The sequence below is a fragment of the Mycteria americana genome, chromosome 2 (assembly GCF_035582795.1).
Source record: "Mycteria americana isolate JAX WOST 10 ecotype Jacksonville Zoo and Gardens chromosome 2, USCA_MyAme_1.0, whole genome shotgun sequence".
NCBI classification, from domain to species: Eukaryota; Metazoa; Chordata; class Aves; order Ciconiiformes; family Ciconiidae; genus Mycteria; species Mycteria americana.
Genome location: NC_134366.1, coordinates 15,186,170 through 15,211,043, shown reverse-complemented (window position 1 = coordinate 15,211,043; position 24,874 = coordinate 15,186,170). Strand labels below are relative to the sequence as shown.

General features: G+C 40.3%; 1 long non-coding RNA gene across 16 annotated transcripts in view; it reads left to right on the top strand.

Moving 5' to 3' along the window:
• Positions 1–24,874, top strand: part of LOC142405307 (uncharacterized) — a 234,846-nt gene that overhangs the window by 89,033 nt on the left and 120,939 nt on the right. For 14 of the 16 annotated variants that reach the window (XR_012774127.1, XR_012774130.1, XR_012774135.1 and 11 more), the window contains 2 exons: positions 22,678–22,928; positions 23,454–23,629. The exons of 1 other annotated variant lie outside the window; for it this stretch is intronic. This is a non-coding gene — a long non-coding RNA (uncharacterized LOC142405307). The remainder of the gene's footprint in view (positions 1–22,677; positions 22,929–23,453; positions 23,630–24,874) is intronic. One more of the 16 variants, XR_012774124.1, reaches the window with a different exon arrangement.

Here is a 24,874-nt window from a genome sequence, read left to right as displayed (position 1 = left end):
ATATAGTTCCTAGTCTATACATCTGAATATTTAGAGGTTGTAGGTTTTCCTTTCCCAGTATAACTCTTGATGTATACTGGGAGTTTTGATCAATTTTTGATGTTATTAAAAACCCAATAGCTTTTATTTTTCACCTTGAGATAAGGGTTAAATAATCTTAAATTGACCAGGGACGATGAAATTCTTTGTCATACTATCTGTTCATTGATTACTTACATTTTTTTTAATTGTGCATGAAAAAGAGAATATTTAAATAAAATCATGCTTTCTGTTTTGATGAAAAGTTGTGTCTGGAGTTTGTTTTAGATTTGTGCCCTGCTTGATGTGATGTCCTGTTTTGTTAGGAATGCAAGACCACAACATAAAGCTTTATCAAGACTTGGGAAATTTGGGAAAGTTAAATGAGGCGGGTTTTTTTCCCTGCTTTCAATAAAGCATGGGCTTATTCCTCCAGATTTTGAACAAAAATAGATGAATATTTCCAGCATCATGTAGCTCAGAAATTTTTTTTCATGGTGAATTTTTTTAATAGTGAATCGGGAGAAAGGATGTGTGGAATGGTAGGCAAATGTCTGCACAAAGCAAGTAATTTTATCCCAGAAATCTGTAAAAATTATGCAGCACGGTGCTTAATTTTAAACAAAGGCTAAGTCCACTGGGCTTGAAAGTTGGTGGTAGCACTGAAAATCCCAGCCCAAAGAACTCTTCTCTTAATTTCTTTTTTTCTTATTTCCTATTCTGCCAGATTTCTTGGCCCTTTGGCACATCTTTGATTTGGTTCTCTATAAAGATGCAAGAGAATAATTTTACTTGGCATACAGAAGTCAGACACAAGATCTACAACTTCCAGAAGCCTGAAGGTCATCTGCTTACTCTAGGCAGGGTTCAGAAACGTCACAGCTGCCTGCAATGGCTGAGATGGAAATGTGGAACTTCTTCCAGGAGACCTGTCCCAGCCCTGCTGTTGGTTATGCCATTCCAGGTGCTCTTGTATATGTACTTTATGTGGGCATACCTAGGCATGCTACCTCACTTTGAGTGGTTTTGACTTAACGGTGCAATGGGTAAGAATGGGTGACCATTAATAATCTTATCTAATCTCTAGGAGATCCTGTGGAAGGAAGCAAGCAAGCAGTTCTAACATGCTGCTACAAGTCATAATGAAGATTTCTTGAAACAATGGGAGATTTAGGGGAGTGAGTTGTTGACATGGCAGTCGGCACTTGACAAAGCTCTGGAGGTCAAAAGAAAGATGGTTGGGCATAAACTCATAAGTTTTTCTCCCCCAGAGGCCTCAGCATGAACATTGCGCTGCCAGGGTCTTGCTTAGGAGCTGTATGACTGATACGCTCTCTGCCTGAGATTTGTAGAAGGCTCATTTAATTGCCACGTGTACCTATCCCCCATTTTGCTCCTAACTGTCTGTTCATTTTTCTTTCCAACTCACTGTTATAACCAGTGATTTTAGCCAGGAGCAGCTAAAATGACAGAAATCTATAAAAGGGCCTCATGGTTGGAAGTAGAGCACTGCATGCTGAGTGTTGCCTGCCAGCGTTTTACTTGGATTTTAAGTGAGGGGGGAGGAAAGTAAGAGTACTCATCTTTGTTTTTAATTAATGCAGACACCATTTTCATTCTGAAGTGTCACACACTGGAATTCAAAGGAGCCTTGTATAAATAATAAGAAAAAAAAAGGTTCTCCTGATTAGTAATGGAAAACATTTTCAAACAAGATCTACAGAATTACGATAGGGCTGGCACTTCCTCAAGGTGAAAGTCTCTCAAAATCATAACATAAATTATTGATTTGTCCAAGTCTCTTCTCCATAGGAGATTTACAATCTCATTTTCATAGTTGTCTTAAGGAGGAAGGGGGAAGAGATTGTTATCTAGGTCAGAATGGAAGCATCTTATGTTTACAAAATAATAATAAAATCCTATTTTAGCTAAAGTGAGCTTCTATGCTATGAAATTACGGGGTTTACTGCTCTGACATTTGTGTAATGTCAGGAATAATTCCATTTAAGCAAATAGATTTACAGCTGTGTAAGTGTAATCAGAGCCACGTTATATCATATCTTAGATACAAAGAAAGATTGTTATGAACAGTAAGCAAGATATGTAAGGAAGATGTCTGGCCTTCTCTGAATATTTGTGCTGATAAAAATTGGCTTCACCAAAAGAGAACTCCACAAACAAAGAGAAAAAGGTGGAAAGTATGAGGACTGTGGCAAATTAGAAGGGAGTAAGATACAAATCTGTCCCATTTTTGCTGCCACCTTGGTTCAAATATAGCAGTATTTGGAGTTTAGCAGATAAAGAGCAGGGAAATTAAATGAAAGGATAAGTAAGGTAGTGTGGCATATCAGAGAAGGTTAAGAGTTCTTGGAGAGCTTACTATGAGTGGCAGCACTTCTCCAGATCTATGAAGAAGGGACCTGGCTGCTGAGGAACCAAAGAAAGTGAAAACCAGGATGAAAGTAGTCAGCTATTAATCACCCCAGGCAGGAGAAGCAGATACCATCATACACAGCAGGAGGCAGAAGGTGATGAGCAGAAATGTACTGAACAAGCAGGAGGGGATGTTTGTGCAATGTTGTCCCACCTTCTGTGGTGAGGAGCAACTGACTTCAGGTGTTTTCCATCTCATTATACACATGAGATTGGAAATGCATGGTGGAGAGGGTTAAAATTTGTTATTAAAACCAAGGAAGGACCAGTTAGGCAAAACCCCCCAAGGATTAGTGTTGTATGTCAAAGGACAAAAAGGTGTAAATGTCTCCAAGTGACTGACAATTTGAAGCTAGTCACCTTAGGTGTTTGCTGGTCAGGGTCTTAAAAGATAAAAACATGACAAAGGATTTAGTTGTCATCTACTGTGGTAGTAACAAAAGACCAACATAGGGTCCCTAATGAGTACTTTTTTTATCAAGGAAAATACATTGTGTTATCCTGGCAGACTTTAGTGTGAGCAATGTGTTGGAAATATCATAATATAAAAGTAAAATGTCATTGGATTTTCAAAAGCCTTTTTAATTGTCTTGCCTAGCCTAAAAGATATTGTGCCCACAATAGAGAAATCTTATATTAGACCTTACACTAAAAATTAAAGAGGAAATTATGACATCTCATAATCAATGATTTTTTTAAGTTGATGTGATTGATCCAGCTGCATTCATTGCATGAGAAAAGAATAAAATTTTACTACTGCATTTAGATATGTATGTTAAATGAGTAGAAACATGTACACCGTGACATTCACTTATGCAAATTCTTCATGTGTAAAGAGGGCCACCAATCAGCTAATGAAGAAGAGAACAGAGGGATTTAACAAAACTCTATGAGATCCCCCAAAAGCCATTTGTACAGCTTAGAAAGAAGACTGTATCATAAAAACTAACAAACAAAAACCCCACATGATGTAGAGAAGAGCATGAAAGTAGCTACACATCTTTAAAAAGAGTAATTTTTATTAAAGAAGAAGCTGATACCAATGAATACAAAGTAGATGTTTAAAGTTATAGAATATTGAGGAGGGAGGCAAAAATCAGAAAAGGAAAAATCAATGGCTGGTACAGTTAAGGACTGCAAGAAAGTTTTTCACTTATATAAGAAAAAGAATCCTGAAAATATGGTTGGTCTGTTACTAGGTGAGGTGGTACAGTTATCAGTGACAGAAAAGTGGCACAGGAGAGAAAAACTGTATTTGTCCATATTGGTGAAAAAGCAGGCTAATGAATTTGTATCATCTCACAATTAAAAATACCTTCAATTTCCTTAGTAATTTAGGAGATGTTGAGAGAAAGTAGTTACTGAGTTTGGGTTTTATGAACTCATGATACATATCTGAGATTTTATAAAGATGAGGCTGAGGAGCTTTTTCAATCATTAACAATGATGTGTCTTAGTCTGCTGGGAAAGTTTCAAAGGACTGCAAGATTTAAACTATTTAAAAATTATATTTAAGTACCTTTTCTCAGTGTTTAAAAATCTAGGTTACTTAATGCCTGAATTCAATACCAGGTGAATTTGTTAGAGTGCATCAATTAACAAACAAATAGGGGAAATAATGCAATTAATGTAGTCAGCATGGATTGAAAGCCTGGAAATCCTCTCAAAATCATTTTTGTTTTTAATACGATTACAATTCTGATAGATAGATTTCTTAAATGAATGTTGCTTAGTACCCGATGACATTTTGATGAAGAAAGGAGAAAGCTACAAAATTACATGCTTGAATACTAGGTTTCAAATTATAACTGTAAGTGAGAAATTAATACCAAGCAAAGATGCTTGTACTGGGCTGCTGCAGGGATTAATTCCTGCCCCATTTATTTATGTTTTTTCATATATTCTGAAAAAAAAAATTAAATTATCACAAATAAAGTTTGCAGATAGCTCAAAGACTGGGAAAATGCCAAGTAAGGACCAGAAATGATACATACAGATCTCAAAAAGTTGGAAACAGGCAACTTTATTTTGGAAGAAAGAACAGAAGCCAAAGGTACTAGAGGAGAGCTTGTCCCAGAAACACGCTCTGATGACAACTAAGGGAGATTCTGGCTGATGATAAGCTGGGTATTAACTCCTAGGATAATTCCTTGGCAAAGAGGACTAACATGGTCTTCATGTAAGCGGGAGATTAGACCCTATATCTGGCCTTTGTATGTTCATTTCAGGAATATTCTATTCAGTGGTATTCACAGTTCAATGAGGGTAATGACAAACTAGGGAAGTTTTAGGAAAAAGAAACAAACAATACCCAAATGCTGAAAGAATTGGAAACATTACTTTGTAACCCAAAGGGAATAGTCTGGAGTTCCTGTCCCCAGATATTCTGCTCAGTTTTGGGACTGCTTGTGTGCTGATTATTCCATCTCTGTTTCAGGGGGTTTTGGGTGAATGTCTAATGTACCACGCCTTAAGTTACTGCATTAGAAAATTCAAAAAATGGAGAGATAAAAGAAAAATTATTTCCTTTTAACTTAGAGAAAAGAAAATTATGGCAAGTAGGGAATCCTACCTTGGTCTTAGTCTGATCACTCAGTCTCTGCTCCTGGCACCCCCTTGTTATTCAAGAATTCCTTCCCAGCTGGTTACTTTGCTGGCAGAGGAATGTCAGTCAGTGTTGCAGGTGCAATGGGCAGAATTAGTAAATACTTTTCTCTGCCACGTACAGATACTGAGGGAACAAATGTATTGCAGAGGGCAGTATTATATCCTCTTGTACAACAGTTGTCAGGCATCTGAAATACAGTCTCAATTTTTTTGGCAGTCTTTGGAGAAGAATAATGGCCCTGTAATACGGATACTTGAACAGATCTTTGCAGATCCGGCTTTGGTACTTGGCTTTGCCCCAGTCTTCTGGTGCACTTTCTGTACTAGTCACTGCGGATATGTTTGTAGCATGCAATGTAGCCTCAGCCCCAAAATGGCCTTCTGGAGTGTGAGGCAAGAATACTGTACAGGGACTCTGTCTCTCTATGCAATGTTGTAATGTGAAGCAGATAGTTGCTACAGGTGATAAGAACTAAGTGAAAACTCACTTGAAAATTGCAGATTAAATGCTAGCATGGGAGCTGTGTCAAACAACAATCCAGGAACCAGCTGGACCTGTGTGGCACCTGTAAGCCTCCTTGCAAACATTCCCCATTTGGGCTTACTGTTCTTCACAGCTCTTCAATAGCCTCTGTGCTGCATGGCACTGAATATACTTTGAAGTTATCCTAGAAAGTATGTTGCTGGCGTACATGTCTATTTCTGAGTCACCTTTCCACTAGGCATGTGCAGACTGAGTTTTTATTCAAGAGCTGCAAGTGCACCTTAAAGTGCAGTCATGTTCTTCACATCCAGCTGTGCTGGAATTCCATCACAACTCCTGCAGCTGCTGTGTGGGCTGCAAGTGAAGGTTCACCATGCTGGGGATGTAAGAAAAGATTCACCTTGTGCTTCAGATTTGGCTCAAAAGAACAACCAGCTTGCAGGTAACTAATAAAAAAGACTCTTTTGTCAGTAAAATAAGCAGATTTGTTTCAGGAAACGAATCCGATTGATGAGGAAGGAGGAATTGTTTTTGCAATATCATTTTTTCTGATCATAACTAGACATTGACCCCTCCCCAAACACTGACTTTATATATCTTCTGTAGAAAGGAAATCATCTTCTTCATGGTTGTAAGGATTCGTACATACGTGGGAGTTTTGCCAGAGGACTGGCTATTGTCATATAGCAAGTAATTCAAACTAGGGATCCCCCTGGGCTGGTAGGTTTGCCTGGTGTGGAGCGCTTTCCTTTTCTTCTCATTCTAAGCATACTCCTAGGGCTCTTGCATGGCTTTGATTCTGGTCTTGTTTATGTTGGTGTAAATCAGGAGTAACTCGGCTCCCACCAGTGTAGTTCAGGTAAATGAGATCAGGCTCCAGCACATGGTATTCAACCACTCTAATTCTGTTAAAGGAACTACATATGGGTGTTCATCTAGCTAAGATTTGCATAGATCCTCTGTTCTGTAGTTTTCCTATACATCATTTCATCAGATGTTCTTCCATTTTCTACTCCTAATAACTATTTCTTACTTAAACTGAAACAACTTTCATTTAAGATTCTGAAAAGCTTTTTACAAATTTCAGTTAACTACATTTCGTAACATTCTTATAACAGTGAGCATCAGTTAATCAGTATGATTGTCCAACTGCTGCATCCCATCAAATATAACTCCCAGACCAAAAGAAAAAAAAAACCAAACCAAAAAGCACGTTAAGACAAGATTAAGTACGCAGTATTAATTTAAAATGCCTTCAGAATTCAAAGCAAGATGCCTTATCTGGTTTATGGGAAACTTTTGAGAGAAAAGGAAAACAAACAAGCAAATATATTTCCTTGATATGGAATATACAGAAGAAATTTCAGATAGGAAGCAGATTTTGTGGACAGATTGGAGTGAAATTCAAAACAGTCTGTTTAGTTACAGTCCAGTCGTGGAGTTCCTGCATTTTACAGTGCTCCCTGAGGGATTTTCTAAGGTATTTAGGAACCTATCCAAAAATCACGAGACTTAGCGTGCTAATAGTGTTGTGAAGCTGTATTTAAAACATACAATTCAGTTGCAAAGTGTGTAACTCCTCTGAATCTCCTGCTTTCTCCTCTGCCACCTTTCCTCCTGACAAGGAGTGACTCTTAGCATGCCATACACTCTGAGCTCAATTTGTGAGCTGCTGTGAGGGGTTCATTCTTTGTGGAAATACCAGTGCCTTCCATGAGACAATTCCCACTTTCGGGCAGAGACTCTCTTGTTTGCAGCATGAGAGTCCCTAGGCATAAGGTATAGTGCAGGTAAATCTGTGTAGGGATTCTGGCCAAAGGAAGCAAATGAGATCATGACATCACCACAAGACAGTGCCCAAGTGCATTGAAATGAAAATAACTCAATTTCCAGATACAAAAATTGAGCTTTCAGACAAGTAGCTCTTGATGAAATCTATTTTTTTTTTCTGATGGGAAGCAGTTTATCATTATATTATTTTTTTTGCCGTTAACTAAAATTTATGTTGCAAAAGTTAAAAGGGAAACATTTTCAGAAATCCCTAATTGCAAGTCAATATATACCATTAATATATTCTTTGCTGCAGCAATAAGGAGACCTTGGGACCAAGCTCTTAATTATTGATTCTTGCTAGCTCAGCTGGTGGTCCTTGGACCTTATTAAATGCTCCTCGTCTTGTTTTTGCACTCTTATTCCCTTGAGCTATAGCTTAACTGTGTAACTTCTCTCACTACTTGTCGATTCTTAATAAAATTTGTTGAATGATAAGGTTCAAGGTTGGCTCATCCCTAAGATTAAGTCTCTTCAGCTTTCAGCACAGTCAGTCATGTCACAGTTAGCTCATTTTGCTTTGCTTAAGGCTTTCTGAACAATTGGTTTGCATGGTGCTGTTGCTAACCCCAGTTCTAGCCGTGTGATGACCTTTTTCCAGCCCTGATTATTTATGTGTATCCTGCAGTTCATTGGGGAAGTGTGTGTTGGCTTCCAAACAAAGATTGCTCTCTATTTTATATAACCTAAAAATACAACTGTGAACATGTGTAGGAGTTAGGAACATGACTTTTTTCCCAGAGTTTATTAACATCCTGTTGTATTTATTTCAAAACTTACAAGATGGATATTTTTGGAGGTTTATTGTTCAAAAGTTGCTGTAATTATAACAACTGATAGACTGATAGGTGCAAATTACAACTGATTACATTCATGGGCTGTGTGAAGTAGTTTAAATTATTGCATTTATATATTGCCATCTTCGCTGGAAACCTGAAGTCGAAATGGGAAATGCCTGAGCTTTGGTGGCTACCTACATATGCTGTAGAGTGGTAGAAAAAAATGAGTAAAGGTATGGGTGTTGAAAATGTCCTGCTGCCCAAAAGCAAGTAGAATGAAGTGTCCTAAACCTATTTGTTCATTCAAAAAAAACCCAGACAAAAAATCTGTTTCATTACTAAATATACCTCTCTGCTCCATCTCTTTGCTTTCATTTATTTAGCCAGATTTTCTAAGATGAGGCTTATGTACTCATCCTCTCTGTATATAAGTGTGTGTGTACACCACATGCACTTATATCTGGGTGTGCTCTTACAGTGGTGCCTGTGTTAGAGGAGCACACAATATGGGAAAGACAAAAAAACCCCTTGTGTCAGCGTCTGTCCTGCTGCAGCTTGCAGAAGTGAGAGCTTTCTTCATTCCTCTGCAAGCCAACGTGTGCCACTGCTGTTTGGTGCTGCCGTGCACCAGCGGAGGGGCTGCAGGGAGTCAAACTCAAAGAAAGGATGGCTTGTTTGGAAATATAAATATAGCTGCCTACTTTTACTCCTTCATGGGTTCTTGCCTGGCCCTGTGAATTCCTGCAGATTTTCCACTCACCTGACCCCAGATATTCAGAGTCTTGTTATGAAGTTCCCGTTACCATAAGCTATAAATTTTATTCACCACGCCCATTCCCATGAGTATCAGAGCACCTGGTCTGACACAACACCCAAATGAAGAAAGCAAAACAATGCAGCAAGTGGTAGCAGGAATGATAGGAATGACAGACGACATGTGAAATCCATATAAACGTCAAGTGAGTGTTCTCCCAGACTGGCTGTGCTGAGGAGGGAGTGGATGAAGTAGTAGCAGGGTGGAAAAGTGAACTGAGATTAGAGTCTAATGCCAGTTGCACAGGAAGGATGGAGAGAGGTGAGGGGGAGTTCAGAGGGCAGTCAGGCAATGTGAAGGAAAGAACAACTTCCAGCTGTAGAAAATTGCAGGGAGGAGACCAAAAGGAAGCAATTCTCACAGACAGTAAACACTTACACTATTATAGTAACTCAAATTAATAAATATTTATCTTATAAAGCTATCCAAAGGACTTGGACCTCACTGGGCTGCGCTCTGAGTAAATGTGAAGACCGTCTTATTGCGGCTTCCCAGTGAGACTCAGGGGGTTTATTGAGCGAAGCTTGTGACAGCAGAGCAGATACAAGAATGCAGGGCTCCTCGGCAAACTGCGTTGCTGTCCTGGCTCTCTTCTCCTCTGTGCATAATAGACTTTTCTGGGCTCTACACAAACTCCAACAATGTTCAGTACTTGTCAGACACTGCAGCGGAAAGAGGATGTATGGAAGTGCACTAGCTCAGCTGGTCCTCCAAGAGGTTCTTGTTGCATACTGCTGCCGCACCCGGTCTCCTGAAGACAACCAGCTCTTGTACTTTCATTTGACATGACAGAGGGGCCACAGTCCATCTCTATCCTTTTGAGCTGGCTGTGCCCATAAGAATGAGTTTGGATCAAAGAGAGTTAGCAAATCATAGAATAGTTAAATTTGGAAGAGGCCTCCAGAGGTCATCTAGTCCAACCCAAAGCAAGCATAACTTCAGATTTAAATCAGGTTACTCAGGACCTTGTCCAGTCATGTTTCGAAAATCTCCCAAGAGGGAGATTCCACCACATCCCTGGACAACCTCTTTCAGTGCTTAATCACTCTCAGTCTGAATTTTTTTCCTATTATGTTCAATTAGAGCTTGTCTTGCTGCAACTTGTTGTGCCTGTTGCCTATTGCTGAGCACCTCACAGAAGAGTTTGGCTCCACCCTCTCGATAACCTCTCTTTCTGTAGAAGAATACTGCAATTACATTCCCCCATACTCTTCTTCAGGCTGAACATGTTCCACCAGCCTCTCCTTGGATTTCATCTGCTCCAGCCCCCAGCTAAATGGCCTTTCTCCGGACTCTTTCCAGTTGGCAAATATATCTCATCTATTGGTAAGCCCCAAACTGGACACAGATGCAGCCTCACAAGTGCTGAGGAGGAGCAGTATTCCTCTTGTCTTTCTGGCTATGCTTTTCTGCTAATGCAGCACTGTATGCCATTATCCTGCAGAGCTGCGAGTCAGGCAGTCAGTCCCCAGCTTGTACTGCTGCAAGGGGCATTTCCATCCCCAGGGCAGGACTTGGCATTTGTTTTTGCTGAATTTCATGATTTCCTGCCTGTCCATCCCTCTCGCTTATAGAAGTCCCTCTGCATGGCAATGCTACTCCACAGGGTAGAAACTCTTCCCTTCAGCTTGGCATCAGCCACGAGCCTTCCCACGAGCCATCCTGTTCACTGTTCATCAGGCACAAGCCATCCCTGTTCACTGATGAGGATATTGAATAGCGTCAGCCCTCATATTGGCTCCTCAGGAACACCATCCCTAACTAGCCCCCACTTAGACTTTGAGCTGTTGACCATGACCCTTTGAGTGTGGCAGTCTAGCCAAATTTTCGTCCACCATGTGGTAGGCCACCCACTTGCTAGAGTGTGTCGTGCTGATCCTTTGGGAAAGCCCTATAACCAGATCAGAAGAAAAGAGGGCTGAAATTGAAAATATTTTAGACAAAGTTTTCTTCTGTCATTGTGGAAAGTTCCTGGAGAGTTGATTATGGATCAGATAATAGTATCTCACCAAAATTATTCTAATAGCTTAGAATAATAATACTAAAAAGCTTAGAATAAAGCAGTCTCCTTAAAAAAAAGTATCTTAGGAAAAGATGTGTATTAGTGCTTGAGTGAATAGGAACCCCTTGCCTGTGTGTATTTCTTTCAATCTATAGAATGCTTCAAAAAACTAAAGGTCAGTATACATTTAACAAGAAATTTCCTAGACTTTATCATAAGCAGTAACTTCCTTATGTGTATATATTTTTTTCTAAATGGAGGAAAATTAGCAAAGCACAAAGTCAGTTTTCATTGCTTTTGCCCTTCACCCCTGAAATCTCAAACAGCCAAAAACCTGTTGCCTTTCTGCAGCCCCTGGGGTGCAGAGGGCATCAAACAGTTCATACTCTGAAAGTCTACCAAATTCACTTCATTTGAAATTCAGCACGGTGTTTTCCCTATTGGGCAAAAGGAGCAGATGAATACAGTGGTCAGTGTGTAATTTAGTTCCTTTCTACCTGTGAAAAATGAATGTTTCATAGCCACAACAGCGGCTGAGGGCGTGGAGGGCCCTTGTCCAAGTGCAGCACAGGAGAGGGAAGTGCATCCTGGTTCTGTCCACTGTGAAACGTACCTCAGACTTCCATTTCCAGCATTTGTCTCTTCTGTGCATGAATGAGATAAGACTGATACTTACTTATGGAGATGGAATGCCCTCTGTGTACCTGCAGGAATGCTCTGTTTATCAAAAACGAAAGAGGTACTAGATTCTCTTCAAACATGTCCATTGGCAACAACTAAGTTCTTGGTTGACTCTTTTTTAATATAAATAAGATAAATACATGAATTTCAGCAGCCACATAACAGAGAAATTTTGAACAGAAAGGGTCTGCAAGGGCTCAAGAAAAATCAACTTACATGACCAGCTAAAGGTTTGAGGAATGGGCTGCTGGGATGCAGTGCAGAAGTAGTTAGCACTAACAGCCTGGGTTATCAATCCATGTTTTACACCACAGCTGGCAGGGTCTTATGGTCTTGTAAACTCTCTCACACAAATAGCTTTGCTAATCTGAAGATTTCCACTACCTTCCAGGAAAATGTGGGAGAATGAAGACTACATGTGCGAGGATGTGCAGTTAGCAGCAAGTAAAGCAGACCCGTAAATTTTATGTTGAACCAAGTTCTGTTTTCAAATATACTTTGCAGGCTGATGAAGCAAATGACATTCTCATCTTGTTACTGTTCATTAACCCAAGGATGTGAAATCATTCTGCATATCTGGTCTCTTCTCTCACTAGACATCCCCCCCATTCCTGTGTAAATAGTGCAAGTTCATCCATCACCAGCTAATCAGAAGACTGTCAGGATCTACTGGCTGCAAAATTTGGGGGTTCTTATAATTTCATTTGAAATACAGAAAGACGTCTTTGAGAAACTGCTGGAAAGAGAACTAGAAAGATAGGTATTTCACAGAATAATTAGTTCTTGTTTTGCACTAGATTTTCCATTAATATTTTCTTAATGATGTGGACTGTTTCTCTTCTGTGCTGTTGTTCACATTTGGCCTGCTTTCAGTGAAGCTTATAAACAGGGGCAATTGCTGTAAATGAAATCTGGAAAACATACACAAATACATACAGGAAGAAAAAATAATCTTGATATTATTAATCTCATGAAAATTAATTTAACAGAAGTGGGCCTTAAGTCATAGAGATTTCAAATGTGGATGATTTATTTAAACTAGTTTCCAAGGCGAGTTTTGATAGCTTTAAATAATAAACATTTTGTTTAAGAGAAATCTTAAGAAAACCCTCTGTGCGTTTGGATGTATGTTAACATTCCTGTGCTTGAGACCTCCCGAGCTCTCTTATTCTGTGACTTTTATGCTGTTGACTTTGCCTTTTTTGCTGGTAATGTCAGGCTTACTTGTCCAATCTCAGCTGTGTGACTGAGGCACTCATCATTATCCATTGTTTGAACAAGGTCTTGTTGTGTGTTCTGACTGATTGATTGCTTATTCTCAATAAACAAAGACTTGCACTCAAGGTCTTTGGAACATTTCTTGCTCAACTAGTCCACTTATATGCACAGAAGGCCAACTGTCCCTCTCCTATATTCATTTACTCAAATAGGTAACTTTTTTTCTCAGACAGAATCACTATCTCGGAAAGGAAGAGAGAGCAGTCAGGAGGAAGTATTATTTTTCCAGTCCTACTTATCTTTCTGTTTAAGCTATAGTGTTTTTCTGGCTGCTTCTTTAATCTGAAGTCACAGCACAAGCTATTACATTAATGAACTCCATTTATTCTGAAATAGGATAAAGTGAAATCCCAGTGATGCTGGAAGAGGAGGAGCACTGAAAACCATTGCCTCCCTATGAAAAGAGAGGGAGCCCAGAGTTATGTTGTGAATACCAGTAAGGGGTGATGCTCAGCTCACAGCTTCATTTGGGAAAGTATCAGCTGTGAATATAAACCCTTTGCAGGTGATTTTAGTTAATAGTCCTTTGCATATTCTTCCTCCTTCACTGTCACAACTGATTAACATAAGCAGTTTTTAAAATATCCTAATACTACAGTGTCAGAATGACAGTTCAGTCTGCCCTGCTGTCATTAAAAAAGTCCTATGGCATTATTTTTTTTCCAGTCAGTCTTACCATTTAATATCTTGAGTATGTGAAAGATAATAGCTGAATAAAACTTTCAGTGTCTACTCCAATGGAAAGATGTAATCTGGTGGTGCAAATCTGCTATCATTTTACTGTGAGGGGGAAAGAGAAATCTCTTGCAGGTTGCTGACATTTTGCAAAGTGGTAATGACTCCACTGTGCTGTGCAGACACAAAATAACACAACTGTTTCTGTCTTCTCCTGTATGCACTGTTCACTTCTATCTACCTCTGTGCAAGAAGGCAAATTCTCTTACAAAGGCGAGGTCAGCAAAATTCCTCCAAATAAAATTCATTATGTCACTATAAAGGGGATCTTTATATAGCTAGCATATATGCAGCTGACAAGTTTTGTGTCAATTCTGTAGTAAGAGCCAACCATATGAAAAAAACTATGTATCCTGATCTATTTGACTAAGGTTCTCCACCCCTCCCCTCGTACTCTTCTTATTGGGATTGGATTCGTCTGGGGAGGGAGGAAAAATATTTTAGTGACCTTTTTTTTTTTCTTTCTTCTCTGTGGTCATAAGAAAAGTTTTATTATTTACAGAAATGTCAAGGTCAATGCACACCTGTAATGCTATGTACATCAAAATATAGATGAAAGTTCCCTCATACTCCTGCATTCATTTACTGCATAATGGTAAATAGACAAAGTTTATTCTTATGCTTACATTAGTTACATCATTCATTCTTTTGAAATACAGCATTATAGACATCACTTAGTAATTTTTTGGGGTTCTGCATATCATTAATATTTGGAGGAAAATATGTATCTTGAAAAGATAATTGAAACAGCAGGTCGGAGTCTTCTCCCACTTGCAAAAGTAGATCACATACAGACACAGTGAGACGCCAGACTTACCTCAATTCAAAATGCGTGTAAACATGAGAGAAGAGTCAAGCTCCATTTTTCCTGTATGAAAAGAGTGACATACACAAGAAGCTAATTTAGTAGGAACATTTAGTCATGGCTTCCTGTAACTGGGCCACTTTGTGAAATACATATTACACACCAGTAGCTGTAGATAACCATGTGCTGGAAAACTTAGGACATTGTAATAGGAACGGAACTCCAACTTTGTAATTTTAAATTGTGAACAGCAGTTCTTCTGTAATCCCCTTTCATTTTAAAGCCCCCACCCCCTAGTCTGTTAAACCTTAATTTGATCAGTAAAAAGGGGTTCTGACTGATCAGTGCTGCTCCATTCCTACTGCCGGTAAGTCTGGAGATGGCAGTTATTGCTCCATCCCTGTCAGGAGGCTCCTGAGTTTTCTGCATGGGTCTGTTTTTCTTTCTGCGTTCTTATGCCCTGTCCATTCCCAGTAGATTTTCACCTCAGTAATTCTCAGCATCCGGTAAATAGGTAATTCCAGTTGCTGTGGCTGGTACCTTAGGCTCTACCTTCTTCTGTACTGCTTATTTATCAATATTTGAACAATGCACACTGTCTCCCTATGACCCTCATTCTATCTTTTTTCCCTTGTCAGAGACTGCTCTTTTTGAATAATAATTTTAACTGAATAATCACTTTGTCTCTAGAGACAGACCTTGCTAATCTCATTTCCATTTAGTCTTTGCATCCTATGGGTTCTTATACCACACAGCATCCTGCCTTCGAGAATCACAGAATCACAGAATCATATAGGTTGGAAAAGACCTTTAAGATCATCGAGTCCAACCGTAAACCTAACACTACCAAGACCACCACTATACCATGTCCCTAAGCACCTCATCCAAACGTCTTTTAAATACCTCCAGGGATGGAGACTCAACCACTTCCCTGGGCAGCCTCTTCCAATGCTTGATAACCCTTTCAGTGAAGTAAAATTTCCTAATATCCAGTCTAAACCTCCCCTGGTGCAACTTGAGGCTATTTCCTCTCGTCCTATCACTTGTTACCTGGGAGAAGAGACCGACCCCCACCTCTCTACAGCCTCCTTTCAGGTAGTTGTAGAGAGCAATAAGGTCTCCCCTCAGCCTCCTTTTCTCCAGGCTAAACAACCCCAGTTGCCTCAGCCGATCCTCATCAGACTTGTGCTCCAGACCCTTCACCAGCTTCGTTGCCCTTCTCTGGACACGCTCCAGCCCCTCAATGTCTCTCTTGTAGTGAGGGGCCCAAAACTGAACACAATATTCAAGGTGTGGCCTCACCAGTGCTGAGTACAGGGGACGATCACTTCCCTAGTCCTGCTGGCCACACTATTCCTGATACAAGCCAGGATGCCATTGGCTTTCTTGGCCACCTGGGCACACTGCTGGCTCATATTCAGCCAGCTGTCAGCCAGCACCCCCAGGTCCTTTTCCGCCAGGCAGCTTTCCAGCCACTCTTCCCCAAGCCTGTAGCGTTGCATGGGGTTGTTGTCACCCAAGTGCAGGACCCAACACTTGGCCTTGTTAAACCTCATACAATTGACCTCAGCCCATTGATCCAGCCTGTCCAGGTCCCTCTGTAGAGCCTTCCTACCCTCAAGCAGATCAACGCTCCTGCCCAACTTGGTGTCATCTTCAAACTTACTGAGAGTACACTCGATCCCCTCATCCAGATCATTGATAAAGATATTAAACAGAACTGGCCCCAACACAGAGCCCTGGGGGACACCGCTTGTGCCCGGCCGCCAACTGGATTTAACTCCATTGACCACCACTCTTTGGGCGCGGCCATCCAGCCAGTTCTTTACCCAGCAAAGAGTACACCCGTCCAAGCCATGAGCAGCCAGCTTCTCCAGCAGAATGCTGTGGGAAACCGTGTCAAAGGCTTTACTGAAGTCTAGACAAACAACATCCACAGCCTTTCCCTCATCTACTAGGCAGGTTACCTTGTCATAGAAGGAGATCAGGTTGGTCAAGCAGGACCTGCCTTTCCTGAACCCATGCTGGCTGGGCTTGATCCCTTGGTTATTCTCTACATGCTGTGTGATGGCACTCAGGATGATCTGCTCCGTCAGCTTCCCTGGCACCGAGGTCAGGCTGACAGGCCTGTAGTTCCCCGGGTCCTCCTTCTGGCCCTTCTTGTAGATGGGTGTCACATTCGCTAATCTCCAGTCAGCAGGGACCTCCCCAGTTAGCCAGGACTGCTGGTAAATGATGGAAAGGGGCTTGGTGAGCACTTCTGCCAGTTCCTTCAGTACTCTCGGGTGGATCTCATCAGGCCCCATAGACTTGTGAATGTCTAAGTGGTGCAGCAGGTCACTCACCATTTCCCCCTGGATTATGGGGACTCCATTCTGGTCCCCGTCCCTATCTTCCAACTCCGTGGGCTGGGTACCCAGAAAACAATTGGCCCTGCTAATTAAAGACTGAGGCAAAGAAGGAATTAAGTACCTCAGCCTTTTCCTTATCCTTGGTCACTGTGTTCCCTCCCCCGTCTACTAGGGGCTGGAGATTCTCCTTAGCTCTCCTTTTGCTGCTAATGTATTTGAAGAAGTATTTTTTGTTGTCTTTTACAGCAGCAGCCAGATTGAGCTCTAGCTCAGCTTTGGCCCTTCTAATTTTCTCCCTGCACAGCCTTGCTACACCTTTGTAGTCCTCCTGAGTTGCCCGCCCCTTCTTCCAGAGGTCATAGACTCTCCTCTTTTTCCTGAGTTCGAGCCAGAGCTGTCTAGTCAGCCAGGCGACTAGAAAGCCACATTAACCAACATAACTAACACCTGCTGCATCTGGATTCATTTTTTTCCAAAGTGAGGTAAGCTTGTGCAAGAAAGTGTTTTCAAATTCTTTTTTGGGAGTATATGAGCATCTCTACACGTATACACATATGTTGCTAACTGTGTGAAAAGACAAGGTAGCAGGAGGTAGTCAGGCTTGTGAGAGTTTTATCTTGCAGTCTCGTGTTAGCCCTCAAAATTTACCCTGATGGTGGAAGTCCAAATGTGCCAGGTGAGTGATAGTTTTGGCCATAATCTTTATCCAGAAGTTTTAATCAATCCTCTAGATATCAGCCATAAGTTCCCTCAAACATAACATTTAATATTTTTATCTCTATTCAGTATTCCCTGGTATGCTATTGTAGAATCTGGCAAACAAATCTGATATACGTGTAGCATTTCTTGTTACACATTGCAAGATGTAGTGCAAAATTTTTAGATTCTGTGGACATTTCTGATGCTACAGGACAATACTGGTACTTGAGCTTGAGGACAATTTGCAGTTGCTCAGGGTTAAGTACTCTTCTTATGTTGAAGTTGATGTTAAATGAGAGCTTAATGACACTGATGAACTCAGGACATACTAATTCAGCAGTAGTATAGGTCCTCTGTCCTAAGGAGAATGCACTAGGGCTAAAGATGCTTCAGGATGCTTTGTTTCTTCTTGTCGCCAGAGTCTTCACTGGGATCAGCTTCATCCGGCTGGTCTTTAGGTACAAATTATTGAGAGTGGGAGAACTCAGGTAAGCAGGAACTGGCCACTGACTGGGAAAGAAATAGGTCAATCTATATCAGATTTTAGGGAGTATAAATGAAAGTGAAATGAAAGAAGCAACTTTCATACCAAATTCTTCCTAGTTTTATGATTTCGGTTACAAGCAGTGAAGTTAATTAAGAGAGGTATTGTTCTGCAGGATTTTTAACTTTAAGGGTTAATGAGTCTGAACAGTTGTGAGAGATTAGATGTAGCTGAGAATAGCAAGCTGGTGTAAGAAAATACCGTCATTTATTACATTCAGGCTTTGCTTGAGGGATAAGAAAAGAGAAGAAATTACCTTGCTCAGGAGACAAGTTTAAAAATATGGGTTTTTGCAGTATAATCTATTCTGTTCATAATTAGCAGTTTTTGGGTGATTACCTGAGGAGGCTGGTTGTGCTAGATGATTAACTGAGTACCCATATATCATATGACTAACGTGGGCATCCTCTGCTCTTTCTAGTGTCAGAGGAAGGTTAAGAACCAGTCGTCTTGGTCTACAGTAAATGCTAATTGACATCGTATTTTACTGGAAGGGCTTGTCCTCAGTCACAACGGAAAACTGCATTTTTGTAATCAGCAATTGTGGCTGTCCTTATTTGGCAAGTCATAGCCTTGTCCAGGCAACCGTCTCTCTGTCCTGTAAGTCGTTTTTGTTTTTACTTATTAAAACAGGCTGTAGTATTCTGTCAGTGGCTAGAAGTGGTGCATTTCCTTAACCTGTGGAAAAAAGTATGCCTGGTAATCTTGAGTAGTAAGAATTGATTACACCCCAATCCAGAATTGTTTGGGTGTTCAGATCTGGGGGACAGCATGATCAAGGATAAAAAGGGATATGAATTCAGGTAAATAATTATTTAACATCAGAAAAAAAACTTAAAAGCGGACATCTTTCTAAATTGCGGAGAAGAGCAGTTCAAATGTAATAATGAGTTTTCTGTGCTACATCTTTGTAGATGTGCTGGGAAAAGAGAAATGTGATATAAAAATCAATATTTCCCTCAAATTGATAAGAATTTTGTTTACGCTGACAAGGTTTTTCAAGTCTCAATTGAATGGTCTTTCTTTGACCTCGCAAAGCCCTTGAGATGTGCACACACAAATAACTTTGGGAACTGGTGCCAGAGTGACCAGGCCCAGCCCAGGTGTAAGTGAGTACATAGTTTTGCAAGTAAGCACATAGAATTACAATCATATCTCTCAACCTTAATTGCCTCATAGAAAACAAACACTCCCAGTTACCTGATCTCCCCTATTGCCAGGACAATACAAATCATGAAGATCTGTGATAAGACCCTGCTTTTAATGAAAGAAGATTGTATTTCTTCTCAAATCCCTCTAAGTCTTTGACTTGATTTGAGAGAGAGGGGCAACTAAATTAACTTGAGTTTGAAAAGTATGAAAATTAAAAACTCTCCTAGGAGCTCTATTAGGATCAGAGTTTGAAAACCTTTGAGAATAAGATGTGAAAATCTTCACTCAGACTGTCAGCATGGGCTGGGACTGCTCAGTCTTGCTCATACTCTGAGAGATGCTGAGCACCCGCTAATGCTCTGCACTTCAGGGTTGCTGAGGCTGAGCCTCCTCCAGAGTTCCGCTTGGGGAAGCCAGACTTGGGCACCGCATCAAACCTGTGCACTTCTGTCCTGCTAATGGGACATTACACTTACTCTTTGTGGTGCTGTATGCATTTCAATATTAATTTCTTCAGAACTCCTCTGAAGAAGCGCTTGCTATTATCCCAGACAGGTAAGGCATGGGAAAGGTTGCATTAACGAAGTGGTACAATGAAGAAAACTGTAATCCATGCCTAAGTATTGTGAAAGAACCTCTCATTTAACTACACCAAGGTGCCAACACTTACTGTGGTTTTATACACTTCATACTGGTTGCCATTTGCAAATGTTCAAAACTGGTTAGACCTCTTTTTCACCTCTATGAAAGACAATGAGATTATTTTTAAAATCTAAAAGCTAAAATAAACACACTGTTTTTGGGATGACCGTTTGCTTTTAGCGAGTAGTGAGGAGAAAGTCTCCTGCTCCTAGTCAGGAGGTGGCTGTGTCCTGCTGGACGTTCAGCTGTAAGGGCCAGGCAGCGCACATGCCGCCGGCTCCGCTGCATGGAGAGGACCCCGCTTTTCTTGTGCTCGTCCACCTGCCGTGTGGCTTCCTGGCTGCTTCTGCTTTTGGCTGACCGTCAGGATGGGTAGAAAGGCCTGCGAGGATTTCTGATACTTCTGCCATGACCAGTCAGTGAGATGAGAAGACTTTTAGCTTCCCTTTTGCCTGTGAGTGAGCGGCCCAAGAGGGAAGGATAAGAGTGAAGGTGACCTGTCCTCTGTGGGGATGGGTGTTGTGGTGGGTGGAGGAGAGGTGAGGTGTGGGGAACTTCTGTGCAAAGAATCTGTCCTCATTTAGCACACAAAAATGAAGCACAATGAAAGATTACGAACAAAAGGAACAAAATAACCTGCTCTTTGCCTGCATACCTTCTCATGGGGTGCTACAGTTGCTGAGACTTTTTATCACATCCCTGGTGAGAAAGATAGAACAGAAATTACCTTTCTAAACCCACATTTATTAATTGGTAATATTATGGGCTTGTTACGGTTGTGGCCTTTGAGAGAACTTCCACCTGCTAATAATGTGGCTGTGATTCAAATAAGGGCATTGATGTAGAATTCTTCAGCGATGGTTAAAGTACTGTGCAGAGGGCCTGAGTTTCAAACATAGAAGTAGGTAGCTGCTGTGCTTGCAAAAATTAATATTGAAATGTGCTGTCCGGCAGGTATTACCTTGCTTTGAGAGTTATTTTCAAAGACTAATTTCTAGTTATAATCATAGATTAATTTGCATCTTCCCAACTGTTGAATGCACGTATCCATGTACAGGAATATTCAAGCCTAACTTTCAAAGCTTGACATGATTTTTAAAATAAATTTTGAAGTCAACCATATTTAGAATATGGAAAAAAAAAGAAAAGAAAGAAAAAGACCTTGCCTGCTGGAGATGCTACAGCCAGCTCCTCCTTATAAATAATATATGTATATAACTGTACAATCAGACACCTGCTTCAATATGTGCTTTCTAGTGATTTCTCTGTGCCTTTTTGTTTGCTACTTGGAAATTCTGTGAACCTTCTTATGGAGCAACATTGCTTTCCCTGCGGGTGCCCGAGGGATGTACAATGTTTCTTGCTGCTGTCTTTCAGTGGCTGTCAGCAGGCAGCTGACCAGAGAACCTTTATTTAGCAAATGTGAACAACTGCAGAATTTTTGTTTGCAAGACTGACGGGACCTGCCTCAATTTACTGAGAGCAATAACAATGTTTCTCCCCCACTGAATAGATCTAACCTGAAGCTTCCTGACATTAATAAATGACTAGATCAACCTCTCTCACCTCCCTATCTTTTTCCAGCTACAAGTGTGAAGTATGGAAAGCGAGACATGAGTAATACTTGCTGTAATTCGATTTAAAAGTTGGAGAAGAGCAGGGAAGAGCAACTCTTCTTCTGTTAACTTGTGTAAAAGCTAAAAGTTAAAATGTAGTGAAAGACTGACTCATTAGCCAGATATTATTGTGCTGTCTTGTGCTATGTATTAGAAAATATATTGTGCTGTCTTTTCTGGAAGGAAAGCATTAGCAATCCAGCTGTTCATTTGTATTCAAGATATTTGTAAGATAAAACTGTAATGAAATATTTAATCTGAAAACAACACCGAGTAAAAGTTTTTCAGTGTGAGAATGGAAACTGGGAGCAAAAGTCATTGGAAAGACCTTGTTTCCAAAATGAGTGGAGTCAACTTTATTTCAGCAAATTTACTAATAATTTGTGATGATCTGGGAGCAGAAATAGGATTCTAACTGGTGCAGAGCTGAGCTAAGCTCAGACTGCCAGCTGGTTTAGGAAGTCTTTATCAGTTTATCAGTTTTTATCAGTCTTTATCAGTTTATCAGTTCAGGACATTTCTCTTTCTTCCACTTTAGCCACTTGGGGTTAAATATCACTGCTGAGAAAAGAGCAACTGCATTTTTGTAGAGTTTATTTATAATGACTTTAGCATTTTGTTATTCATTTGGAAATTATCAGTTTCTTGCTAGTTCACTAGCTGATGAGTCTTACTTTCCTTTTTTGTTCCTTCTAGGTCTGCTGTGGTTAGATGCACAGTCTCTCTTGCTCTGCAAGGCAGAGGTGTGCCCAACAGCTGTGAGATATTTTTGGCTTTTTGGTTTAGAGGGGTCCTATGAAAACTTTACATCTATTTTGTGTACATTTTCCTCCTGCAATCCCTCTGGCATTCAATGAATAAAAGGAAATGAAGTTAAAAAAAAGAAGTAAGTTTAAATCTGGTTTGACTAAACATGTGAAATGAATGACTTTGCATGTAGATGTGAAAATGGACTTCTCTGCAGGATGCCCCTTGCCTTGAAACATTTGCAGTATTTACAGTATCTTTTGAAAAACATCAGGTGCCTTTGTGGGTCATAAAGAAACTTGACACCAGGTGAGAAAAATGTTTCACGACAAGAGTTTGGGGCTTGGAGCTGAACCCAAGGTTCCTGGGCTTTGGACTAACACTTTAACAATGGGGACGTTGCATCTTTTGTGTTGGATACCTGTATAGCTAATAAAGCCTATACCTTTGCTCTTTTTAGAATCATAGCGTCATAGAATATCCTGAGTTGGAAGGGACCCACGAGGATCATTGAGTCCAACTCCTGACTCCACACAGGGCAAGCTAAAAGTTAAACCATATATCTGAGAGTGCTGTCCAAATGCTTCTTGAACACCAACAGGCTTGGAACCATGACCACTTCCCTGGGGAGCTTGTTCCAGTGCTTGACCACCCTCTCAGTGAAGAACTTCTTCCTAATATCCAGTCTGAATATACCAGCATTGCAGTGAAGTACATACATATAGGATGTCACCTTCAATCACCTTGAAACAACTGATGTGGCTCCTATTAGCTAGGACAAGTTACTGGAGCGCAGGATGCACAGATTTTCTGTCTGTGGCATTAGCTGCCTATTGTTTCCTTGGAGGAGCTGGAAACAGAGGTGTAGGTTCACAAATCTCTGATTGGTTTAAACCTAATTTCTTGAGAAACTGCATCTTCTCCTGCCATCGTATCAGAACTGCAAATACTGGGGAATGTAACCAGGTACCTTTGGGATTCTTAGTAGGGAGGATGTTCAGCATATCACCCTTAGGAGCTTCTTGGTTTTGGTACCAACCACCCTCGGGCTGAAATTTAAAAAGTGATCTTTGGACCAAATGGCAATCTCCATCTACCTGGTGGGATGTGGGGAATCCCTGACAGACTGACACGTGTGAGGAAATAAAAGTGCTGTTTAACTGTCATTTCACTTCATTTGTAAGTCTGGGAGTGTAGAAGTCCTGAATTCAGCTCTTATTCCCATGCTTTTTTTAGCTTATATCACAAGAATGATCAAGGTTGAAGTACGACAGATGCGAAGAACTTCTACTACAAATGGATTGCTAAAATATTTCAGAACTGTGAATGAATTTAGCCTCAGTCTTCTAAGAAAGAGAGATGTAGTTGTCCTCTTGTAAGTGTAGAGAACTTTAAGACCAGCATTTTCAGAGGTGAGTGTTGGTTGCCTCAGTATTTCAGTATGCAGTGGAGATATTTTGGTAGTTTACGGCTTAGCATGTCCTGGGTTGGGTAATTACAAACTGGTGCACAGCATTAGTCACTTTTGAAACATTTGCCTAGCCATGAAAAAATCTTGAGAGAGATTTGGAATGAGAATACAGATTTCACAGGTCCCAGTCACTGCCTTGAACAAGTTTATTGCTGTTAAATCTTAATTGCTTGTATATATGCATTACAAGAATGGATTATGATCTGATGTTTTTCATTTGTATGTGATATTCATGTACAGATTATTGAAATTTTCTCTTGACTAGACTTGGTGGGGAAGAAGAGGTCCAGCTGTAATGGTTTTCCAAATTTTACTATAAATAATTCATCTATTTAAGCTGAAGTTTCTAAACTGCATCTATTTTGATTGTGTTTTTAAGCTGCATTCAGTGTGGGTGGAAGCAAACTTTTCATTTAAATGTTGATTTTCATTCTGTGATACTTTTGCTTCAAATAGTGCCCTCATTATTTACTAATAGAAACATTATTTTTCTCAAGCGAGTATGTCAGATCCTGGTTATATATATTCAAATTCAGGCTTTTTCACTTCATATGAAGAGGGTTAATTATGAACTAGACTATGGATCTCAAATACATCAGCAAGCTAAGTAGCTGGTGACTGCTGCAATCAGTTAACTGAAAGGAAATGAAACAGGACTTATTTACATTTAGAGTGATGCCTGAGTTCTTAATCACCTCAAAGCATTTAAAAATTAACTTTACTACCAACAGCTCAAGAGGCATAATGAACCCCAGGAGGGAGTTTTCTTCTCTTTCATTTTCATTGAAGCCGTCTATTCATTTACATCAGACTACTCTCACTCCAGTCTGTTTTCCTGCTAAAACCTCAAAAGTTTCCTTATTTCATTTTCTTAAATAACTTGTGGTTCATTTGGTATGCTTCATGATAAATTTGTATTAAAACTGTGCAAGAACTCTTGGCAACTACTGAAGTACATGCAGATGCAAATTCTTTAAGGACAAATAGAAGCAAACAGCTTAGTATTTCTGAGTTTTGTTGTAGATGTATCTATGTATTAAAAAGGCAACGAAATATCTTTAATTATCAGCTTCATGCTTTCCTGAGCTTTTGCACCTGCACAAGCACATTTTATGATTTTACACACGGACACACTCACGCTCCAGAAAGGGGGCTACACTGTAATCAAATAAGCAGCTAACAGCCT